General features: G+C 35.5%; 1 long non-coding RNA gene across 1 annotated transcript; it reads left to right on the forward strand.

The window, feature by feature from the left end:
- The first annotated feature begins 1,310 nt into the window (after positions 1 to 1,310).
- Positions 1,311 to 7,355, forward strand: LOC143741912 (uncharacterized). Its single transcript, XR_013205276.1, has 3 exons — positions 1,311 to 1,423; positions 2,449 to 2,498; positions 7,272 to 7,355. It is a non-coding gene; the product is annotated as an uncharacterized LOC143741912 (long non-coding RNA).
- The last annotated feature ends 2,743 nt before the right edge of the window (positions 7,356 to 10,098 follow it).

The raw sequence follows: 10,098 nt of genomic DNA on the forward strand, positions 1-10,098 counted from the left end.
CTTCCATACCTGTCATGGCGCTGCTCTGAATATGGTCTATTCCAGGTCAAGGTGTCCACCTGAAAAAAAAAATAGTGTATAGGTTAAAATGATTTAGTAGTATCAACGTGATATGAGCTGTAATGTTTTTGCAGGGATTGATGCAGTAGCCTACATTATTTATTTTGAACATTGAGTTGGTTGACATTGCAGGTGCACCTTCCTACACATTTTTTTTGCATTTACTTATTGTCCTATCCTATTTGTCGCTCATGTGAGTGATAATGTGCACTAGAGGAGTCAAGAGGTAATTGCAAACATTCACTTTGATATTTATATATGTCATGTCTTGTTTGGCTTAGTAATAATTCATATTCTAGCATAATAATGTATATTATAACAAATTAGACATTTATCTTTACATTTAAAATGAATGCATAAACTATTTTAAGATTTAAAAAAAAATAGCCTAAGCCTCCTTGTGGAAGTACAGTAGCCTATACAAATTAATTTATACATGGCTATATCTGCTACTTTTATAATATTTAAGATAAATTTTCTTTAACTATTTTCAGCTACTTTATTCTAGAAAGCGTCTTAAATTTTTGCAACAGCAGTTTTGTTTCTTCTTGGATTATATGGCCCGATTTCACAGACAAGGCTTAGATTAAACTAGAATTAGGCCTCATGTCAATTAAGACTTTAAATGAGCTTTTATAAACATGTCTTAGAAAAAACAAACATTACTAGTGTGTATCTTAAGACAAAACAATGACACTGACATGTTTTAAGATATGTCAGTGTCCGCTGATTTCAGTAAAAAAAAAAGTAAATGTTTTAATTCTTTATCAATTAATCTTCAACAAACTGCGGAGTCGCGCTGTCTTGCGAAAATTCGGTCTCTCTCTCTCTCTCTCTAAATTTGAATTTAAATATAGGCCTAAATAATTTCGAATGAGCTTTAACATGAGTCACGACTGTGTCACAATTTTGCCAAAGCCTTAACATATTATATATAAATAATAAAACAAACCTACAAAACATCTCTCTCTCTCTCTCTCTCTCTCTCTCTCTCTCTCTCTCTCTCTCTCTCTCTCTCTCTCTCCATCCCCGAGATCCATCTCTCTCTCCCTCCCTCCCTCTCTCCCTCCCTCTCTCCCTGCCTCTCTCCCACTGCATGTTTCACGCGATTGGCTGTTCGTTGCACACGTCATACTCTAAGTGCACCTGCTCGTAGATCAAATCAAACGCAAGGTGTCGCATTAATTGTACGCCACGTTTTCTTTTTGGTTGGTCCTGTTCGGTAACGGTTCCGTTCGATAAATCCCTCCGTTTGTTTAACTTTGCAAAGCCAAACAAACTAATATCACACTTTATAAAATATGCAAATGCAGCAGACAACAAACAACATGCTTTAGTTTGAGAGGTCAATATTGGTAAGTCAGTTCTTCACTGATGTGAATCATTACATTAAAATGGTTAATTTAATAAATTAATGTAAATTAATTAATTTGTACATTGATGATATTAATATACAGAATACTAACTATTGAGGGTTACTAAAGCTTACTGATATGGCTTTCGGAGTAGCTACCTAAAACAAATAGGTTTGGAAACATTTTAGCCTGAGAGAATGGGAAACCCACACTTAAATCAGTTTGATTCAAGTTCTCATCCCAACAGTTCTGTCCTGCTCAGTGCTCTCAGGGGGCAGGATGCACCTCTGCCCTTGACCCTAATGGGTCTGAGGGCAGTTTACAGTCACACTATTAGAGGTGAAAAATTATCCTTGTCTGCATCCCTGGGCAACACACTGACCTATTAATGCCAATCAAGTCCCACGCAGACCAGAGAGAGATTATGATCTAAGCAGGCCAGAGATGGAGAGATGGTATCAGCTCTCTGCTTTCAATCAATACAGGCTGATTCTAATAGGCATTGATTGCATCAAAACCTTGATCCTAAATCGCAGATGTGATTATGTAATGGTGCGCCGTGACACTTTATTGAAAACAATGAGCCTGACGGTACAGGCTGGAGGAAATATTTATCTTACTGTGTCACATTACTGAACTCTGTCACTCATTTGTGGTCATTTTTTGATTTATGATAAATGTGTGTTGTGATGATTAGTTGTGACAGCTGAGCAGCTATCTAACAGTAGTATGCTTTATGGTCAAATTAAGTTTTATTACATGCATGCTATTCAGTGAATAGCATCCAGTTATAATCTTAATTTTTTTTAATTTCTTTAAAATTTTTAATCCAATTTTGTCTTAGGGTTATGATTTTATTATTGATGGTCACCGGATGAAATTTAGAGTAAATTAGTAGAATTTGCATACTGTGCACAGAATTATATTATGTGGAAATAGTAATTATGCTATTCTTTGCATAATAATAGACTGTTGTCACAAGTTAAACATAATACTCTTTTTCCTCCCTTTTTTACATTTAAAGGGGAGATAGGGGCTTCCTGTTCGTCACATTAGGAAGTTGTCCACAATTACTGTATCTTGGTAAGTCTAATGTTTTCTACAAAAGTCTAATTGCTCAATTGTTTTTAATCTAATAGTGATATTGTATGTTTTTCTCAAGTACTTGAAAATTCTTTAAAATTAAGAGATTTTTATTATTATTATTAAATTTCAGTGTCATGTTTTAGTATTAGATTTTTAAATGCAAGTTCCATTGTGACAACTTGGCTACAAAAGTTCCTGTCTTGTACAGTTATCTCTGTCTTTTTTGCTGAGTAACAACAATGGTGAAAATGTGAAGTTTTGTAGACAAGGCTTTATGTGTCTAGAACTTGACCTTCAATAATGAACCTAAGCTGAGAAATATTCACCAGAGTAAAAAGTGTGAGAACTAGACCTGGTCTCCCATATGCCATCACTGTGCTATTTTAGTATTATTTATAGCTAGTATTATTGTATTTATTAATATTTATTATTGAATAGTTTTGTTTTATTTAAATTAAATCTTAGAAATTTTATGTACTTTTGTCACTTTAAAAAAAACATATATAGGCCTATAACTTTTATTTTTATTTCCATTTTAATTCTTATACTTGAACTTGTTTCATTTAGTTGGAAAGGCAATACAATATTTTATTTCAATATAATATTAATATTTTACAATATTTCAGCTGCTTTTAAATTACTGAAAGAAATTCTTTTTTTTTTAGTTTGAGTTAACAATAACAACACTGATCCATCATCCCAATGTCAATACAGAAGCACATTAATTAGTATAATAAAGAAAAATATACACTCAGGCACATGGGCATTTGACACTTCTTCCTAATGATCTGTGATGGATTGATCTGTAATGAAATAATGCATATTTCACCTAGTGTTTCATGAGAATGAAATATCATTGCATTTTATATTCAAAAGAGAGATGGGTGCTTAGAATAATAGTGTGTTCTGGTAATAGCAGGTACAGGGAAAGTTTGGGTAAATGAAGTATGAAATATGGAGTTCCATATATCAAATCAAGAAAGAGTGGGAGAGATTGATTTTTTTTTTCTTTATTTACAAAAGCTCTCAGTCAGCATAACAAATAACACAAATTAAATCCGCAATAAGATGCACATTCAATCTGTCTCAACACAGAAAAGCACAAATGAATTCTCCCTTCACCTCGAACAAAAGATATCATTATAGCTCCGCTGTTGTTCATACGTTTCTACCTCATTGCTTTGTGCAGCTGTATTTAAATTGAAGCTTTAAACTAGAGTATAATGTCCTGACCATGTGATAAATAGCTTTTCTAACTCTACAAAATACACATTTATCTTGAGCCTTTTTAGACACATTTATCATGAGCATTTTTGTAATATTCTCGAAGTTGCCATATTGTGGTCTTTGATGTTGTACAGTACGTGACTGTCCACTTTTTTGTCCCTTATTCCATGCAAAGTTTGACACTGTTTAGAGGTATGCTTAATATTAATATGCTTGAGTTGGTGTGAAATGTCATGTAAATCTACTTTAAATCTGTAATGTGATGTTTTTCTGTGTGGAACCAGATAATCACCAAGAAAAATGTAGGGCACAAGGAATTTTTTATCAGAATTTGTATCTATTGGAAAAAGATTTGATTGGGAAAAGAGTACCAGACTGGAGCTTAAACGTTTGCTAAAACAAAATAATAGTTCTATTGTTGTTGGTTAACATTATCTAAAAGCCAAAGACTAATGCTGCTTCCGAATATGCCTACTAGACGAAAAACAGTATGTGAGCCAAGTAATATGTCCGAATTTATAGAGTTCATAAAACAGGCGAAAGGTACCCGTATGATCTTCTACTTCTGGCGATATTCTGAAATGTGCATTCGATGGACACACTATGTGGCCAATGTGCCACTATGTGCCGATGGCCACAGGAGAGGATTTGTAAATGGAGGTGAAGTGATGTATCTGACGCCATATGTTACATGACAATGACAACATGTCGGATGTAGAACATCAGAATTTGTGATTTCGGATGCAGCGGGAATCATTAAAAAAGGGTTGTTTCAGAGAAAAGTTAGTAGCCTATACGTTTGATTATCCACCTTTTTCCCCAACTTTGAAACAAGTGAATGTGCAAGACTTTAAATTCTGCTATCGGTAAATAATTAGAATGATAACACAATAGAAGAATAACAGAGCAGCTGCATCAAGGTGGCTATATTATGAAACCAAACTTTTTCTTTGTAATAACTACAAATTCTTTATTATTTTTTAAGTATGAGGAAGAATGTTACAGTGCTTTTTAGTTCAAGTTCAAACAAAACTAAAACTACATACCGTGCATCTTTCACTTATTAACCTGTGTGTATTGAGTGTTTGGGTTTTCTTTAATGATTGATGTCAAAAACCCTGTTGGAAAGAGTTTGCTGCACAGGTTTCTGTATTAGAGGATATGGGCTTTTGGAGCCTTGAACTGCCAGAGAGAAACATCATGTAGACGATCCGAAGCTCAAAACAAAAGCCGGTGACGTAACCCCTGCTATGTGATTGCACACATTGCTGCCGGTGACCAGACCATATACACAGATATAACCTCGCCTTCAGCAGCTGTGATTGAATTGCCTGAGGCGGAAGAACATTCCGGAGATTCTCCGGTAAAAGTTTTCGGTGAAGACTGTGTTTGTAACTTGGGCTTATCGCCACAGCCTTGGGTAACAGACATTTGCTGCGTCTCAGGCATGCAAATGATAGCGGGCTGTGATGAAGGGCAGGTTTTCGTGGAAATCTTCGCATGTGCATCTGAAGGCCCCCGGGAGGACCCCTGCAACTTTTTCCTTGAGGACGTCTCCCTCTGTAATAAACCAATCTCTCCAGATGAGACTGTCTGACTTGGGCTGCTGTGCCTGGAAGACAAACATGATGCACACAATGATTGCCATTGACCGTGAGGATGGAGTGACCAGCTGTGTGCGAGGAACAGTGGCAACAGTCATGAATCTCATGTAGGCGTCCAAATTCAGCCTTGCCTTGCTTTTGAATCTTTTTAAAAAAAATTTTTTTTATATGAGCTAATCAAGGTCTTTCTAGGCACAGAAACTTCAAGTGAGGTGTGTTGAGGCACGTTGGAGCTAAACTCGGCAGGACATTGCCCCTCCAGGACAGAGTTTGGTCACGCATAGACTCTGTAAACAGACTTTCTGCCTGTAATTAATTCAATGAATTACTTTTAATTAGGGATTATACTATTAAAAGAATTGTCATCTGTGAAGAACATTGACTTTTATTCAAATAAATAATACGGGCTTAACTAAAAAAAAAACCTGAATATCAAGCTAGACTAGGTTTATTCGGCCTGGTTTTGACACTTGTTCCCAGCAGTGACATGCAGGGAAGCTGTTTCTGAAGGGATGTTCATCAGACAGAAATCAGTCTTGAAACACACACAGGAAGCAGCCAGTAAGAGGGTGGACACTTTTATGAAGCCAGACACCATAAATCCTGTCCTTTCATTGGCAGCCCATAAATATTATTGTCCATAGTGTAAAATGGCTTTGAAATTGACCCTAGCGTGTGTGTACAGATTTTGTATGCATGATGTAATGACATAAATCTAGTGTGGTGCCCCATAATGCAGAGAAAGATGACCGATGAATGGATATTATGGAGCTGGTACGTGCAACCACTCACAATCGGTTCATTTAAAGCCCTGATTCATTCGGAACCGAAACAAATTACCCTCTTGATGAGTGAGTCGTTGAATCATTCATTCAACCGAATTGTTCAAAACACTGATTCATTTAGTACTGAAGCAAAAAACTGTCTGCATCTGAAATCGCAGTATGTTAAGTATGTTCTAAATATAAAAGTGTGTAGTATTAATGTAATCCGGACGTATTTGCCATGTTGTCATTATCCATCACATGCAAACTTCTTTCTGTATCCGGGTAAATTTAGCCTATTCTTTGATGAGTACTGTGAATTCGGGCATACCTTTTTTTTTTGTCTCATACTGTTTTTCGCCTACTATATAGTATGTAACTGCAATTTCAGAGGCAGCCACTGTCTTTATGTGAATCATTAAATCATTTACTGAACTGGTTTGTTCACAAACACTGATTCATTCAAGAATGAAACAAGTAAGCGACATTTAAATGATTCACTCACCTAATTCGTTCAAAAGACTAATTTATTCAGGAAATACGCAACAGTTAATTCAACTGTGAATCTTTTTATTGGCAGTCCAATATTAGATGCATTTAATGACCATATTGCGTGTAAAATGTAAGCTGATTACTCGTTTGTTTTAGACTGTTAAGCTGACCTCTATTTCTCTTGCATACACACTAACACAAACTCGAGGACCTAAAAAGGACATAACATGAGTCGCCCTCATGCTTCTCTTCCTTCATCCTGTTCTTTTTAGGCCTCAAACACTCCAATCAATGTTATTGATCATTCCTCAGCAGACACAACCTGTCTGAGGAATCTATCTGCGGGTGTCAGCGGAGAGAAATTTATGAACTTTAAATCTACTTCACTTGCACACACACTGATCATTTGAGCGATGCTAGATTGTACCTCTCTGTCATGAACAAGAATAATATATCTTAACTAGATTCTTATCTAGAGTAACTGACAGAAAATCACTGGAAACACTGATTGCTTGACACAGGACTAGATCACTCTCTGTCATGTGAAGGCAAAATATTACATTACAAGATGTTTATGCATAGTAAGTTATGTAATTAGTAAAACATAGAATATCTGTGACGGTTTGAGAAAGTAAACTTTCCGAAATAAACCATGCCGTCACTCCTTTTACTTGTCTTTATAGTTTGACACCGTTGTGCTGTGCTTATCAATGGCCTTTCCTCTGGTCTACATCCTGTCTACACAGTGTCTATTGATCAGACTGACAGAAAAATGGTAAGTATCGGGGTCCAGATCTTTTTTAATTCCACTGTGGAACGTTTGTTTAAACTGACAAATTGTTTGTGTGTTTATTTTGTCTTTTAAATTAACTTTATCTGACAGGTCCTTGCCACTGGGACAAGGGCTAGAAGTGTAACAGATTACAAAGTTGACCTTTCTGCCTTCTCAATCAATGGCGTCCAATTGTACAATGGAACTTTGGTGTTTTCACAGACATATTTAATGTTGATTCATAGTCTCTGCATTGATTTACAAAAAAAGGTCAATGTTCTTTACAGATGACAATTCTTTCAATAGTATAATCCCTTCGTTTTATGACAGATGACTTTGACTTTGCAGTCGTCCTTTCCTAATCTCCTTCATTCACAGTTGGGTATAAAATGTTCACAGAGAAAATGTTGTCAGACACTGACATTCTAGCATTTATTATTGTTATATAAACTTGTGCATATATTTTGAATCATCATTGTGAAGAAGTTGCATGGAATCATGCCGCTTAGTATATTAGTTTATTACATTATTATTGTTATTATTGCTAGGAATGCACCATATATACAGTATGTGTACCATATCGGTTATTGGTAATATTTTGTTGGGGGGTTGATTTATTGTGTGTGTGTTTAAAGGTTGTAATTGGATCTTTAATTGTATACGCTAATTTTACACTATTTTTACTTTTAGATCAAGTCAGCATTGGAAAGTAATCTTTAACATGCTTATAATTAACACATTTTTAAACAAAGTATTTAGCTAATCTCAAAATGATTATCCATTTTTTTATTATAATGCTGTGATGCCTACATTTAACAGCATTTAAAATTATTCATTTCAGTTTCTGTTATTTATTTAGACAAAAATAGTATAGAATTTTATTATCAGCGTTTTATTGGTTATCAGCTTAACATTTATGTATTGCTAGTTGTGTTCTTTTTCTCTATTATTTAATAAACAATGAATCAAACAATAAAGCCTGAAAAATAGAAGTCATGAACTTTGATGTTCCCGTTTTAGCGTTCCTAAATGTTTATCATATAATAATGTATATATGTGTGTGATTTAAAAAATACATTGAATGAGACTTTAGAACTGTATCCGTACAGGTCAGCACAGCTTGTACATTTATCATCATTATACCAAAGACTTGTATATTGATTATTGGTCGTTTAAGATTGATTCCTCAGTTTGCTTGTATTTAAATGTCCTAAAATCTATTCATTATTTTTTACAGCTTATGCAAAGCCTGCACAAATCCATGCTAACTAATTAAGTTGTTGTCTACAAACTTACCACTTACTTCCAACTATTCACTTAAATTGGATAATTGGGAAGAATCGACCCATTGGATGACCAGAGCATCTTTGCTATCCCCAAGTAATTAGATATTTAAACACCCAGTCCTAATCCAAAATACCACCACTGGGTCCTTTTAAAAGTTTATTAGTTCGTCCTTCCAAATACTTGAGACACCGGACTGGGAAATTCTGAATATTCCCACAGGTATGTAATGCATGCAAACCTCTCTTGTACTGCTCACCTTGAATTTAGGAAATAACTAAATGGTGTTTGTAAATCAGTTTAGTTAAACAAGCCAATTAGGTCAAATAATTTAAAAAACAATTAAAATGTTTAAAAACAACTGGGGTGAAGAGTTTACATATACCCCAAACACATTAAAGATCACCACAAGCCTGTTTACATTTCAGCCTTGTACAAAACAAACAAGAGATTTGAAATGAGCTGATTCATCTCTGATCTGAACTGACTGCTGTCTTCAGGGTTGAACAAATGAATGAACACAAGACATCCAATGATTATTGTCTTTATAAATGAATGGCTGGTGCTATTTTGCAGGTCTTCCATATCAAAAAACATTTGTTTCAACTCGTTAGCTCATTATTAGAGGCGTTATGTCCTGAAATGAGTCTCAAATAAGAGAGATATCCGAAATGTGAATTTTGGTGTCCTTCAGGACCAGGGTTTGTCTATGACAGGGTAGCAGGTGGAATATGCATGCAGTACTGTATGCGCCTGCAGGTGGAGCTGTGATTCAGTGTTTTGAGTGCTTTGCGTTCAGGAATATTGCAGTGAATCAACCTATGATGCCAACCAGTATTTTGCTTCATATACAGCAAGGTGGAAAAGTTCGTCAGATCGTAGGTTAAGAAAGTAATGCACGTAGCCAGAAATCAAATAAACCTGTGTCTGCAATGCGATTATAAAACATTTATAATATCATTGTAAGTCCAAGGGTTAATATGCTATTAGATAACATTTCCACATTCTTTTCATACGGTTAATTAAATTGACGGCCTGGCTTGTTTTTGTTTTATATGCGAATATTTATTTTGATTGATCTCTGATGAATAAAATAATCGTTAATAAATTGGTGTAAAGCTTATCCCCTGACAAAATGTATGCATTACATGTTAACATCCTAATCTCCATCTCCAACTGATCTTGCTGATTAGATATTCAAATCCGTAGAGCGTTCTGTCCGCAGTATTATGTTCAGCCGCGTGTTTCCCCCAAATCCGCTCCACGGTGTAATGCATGCATTATAGACACATTAAAAGACATTGGGGCGCAGCATATGCCTCGTTTATGCCAGCCGCGCGCCCTGATTGCAGCCAATAAGATTTTACAATTAGCCCAATCAGCGGCCAGATTCGAGATGTCACTGCGGGTGAGTCAGGAGGGTTTGTAAAACAAGACAGTCGCTGCGTCTCAGC

Source organism: Siphateles boraxobius, unplaced genomic scaffold, assembly GCF_051911475.1.
Source record: "Siphateles boraxobius isolate OS27281-9 unplaced genomic scaffold, OSU_SipBor_1 19, whole genome shotgun sequence".
Classification (NCBI taxonomy): domain Eukaryota; kingdom Metazoa; phylum Chordata; class Actinopteri; order Cypriniformes; family Leuciscidae; genus Siphateles; species Siphateles boraxobius.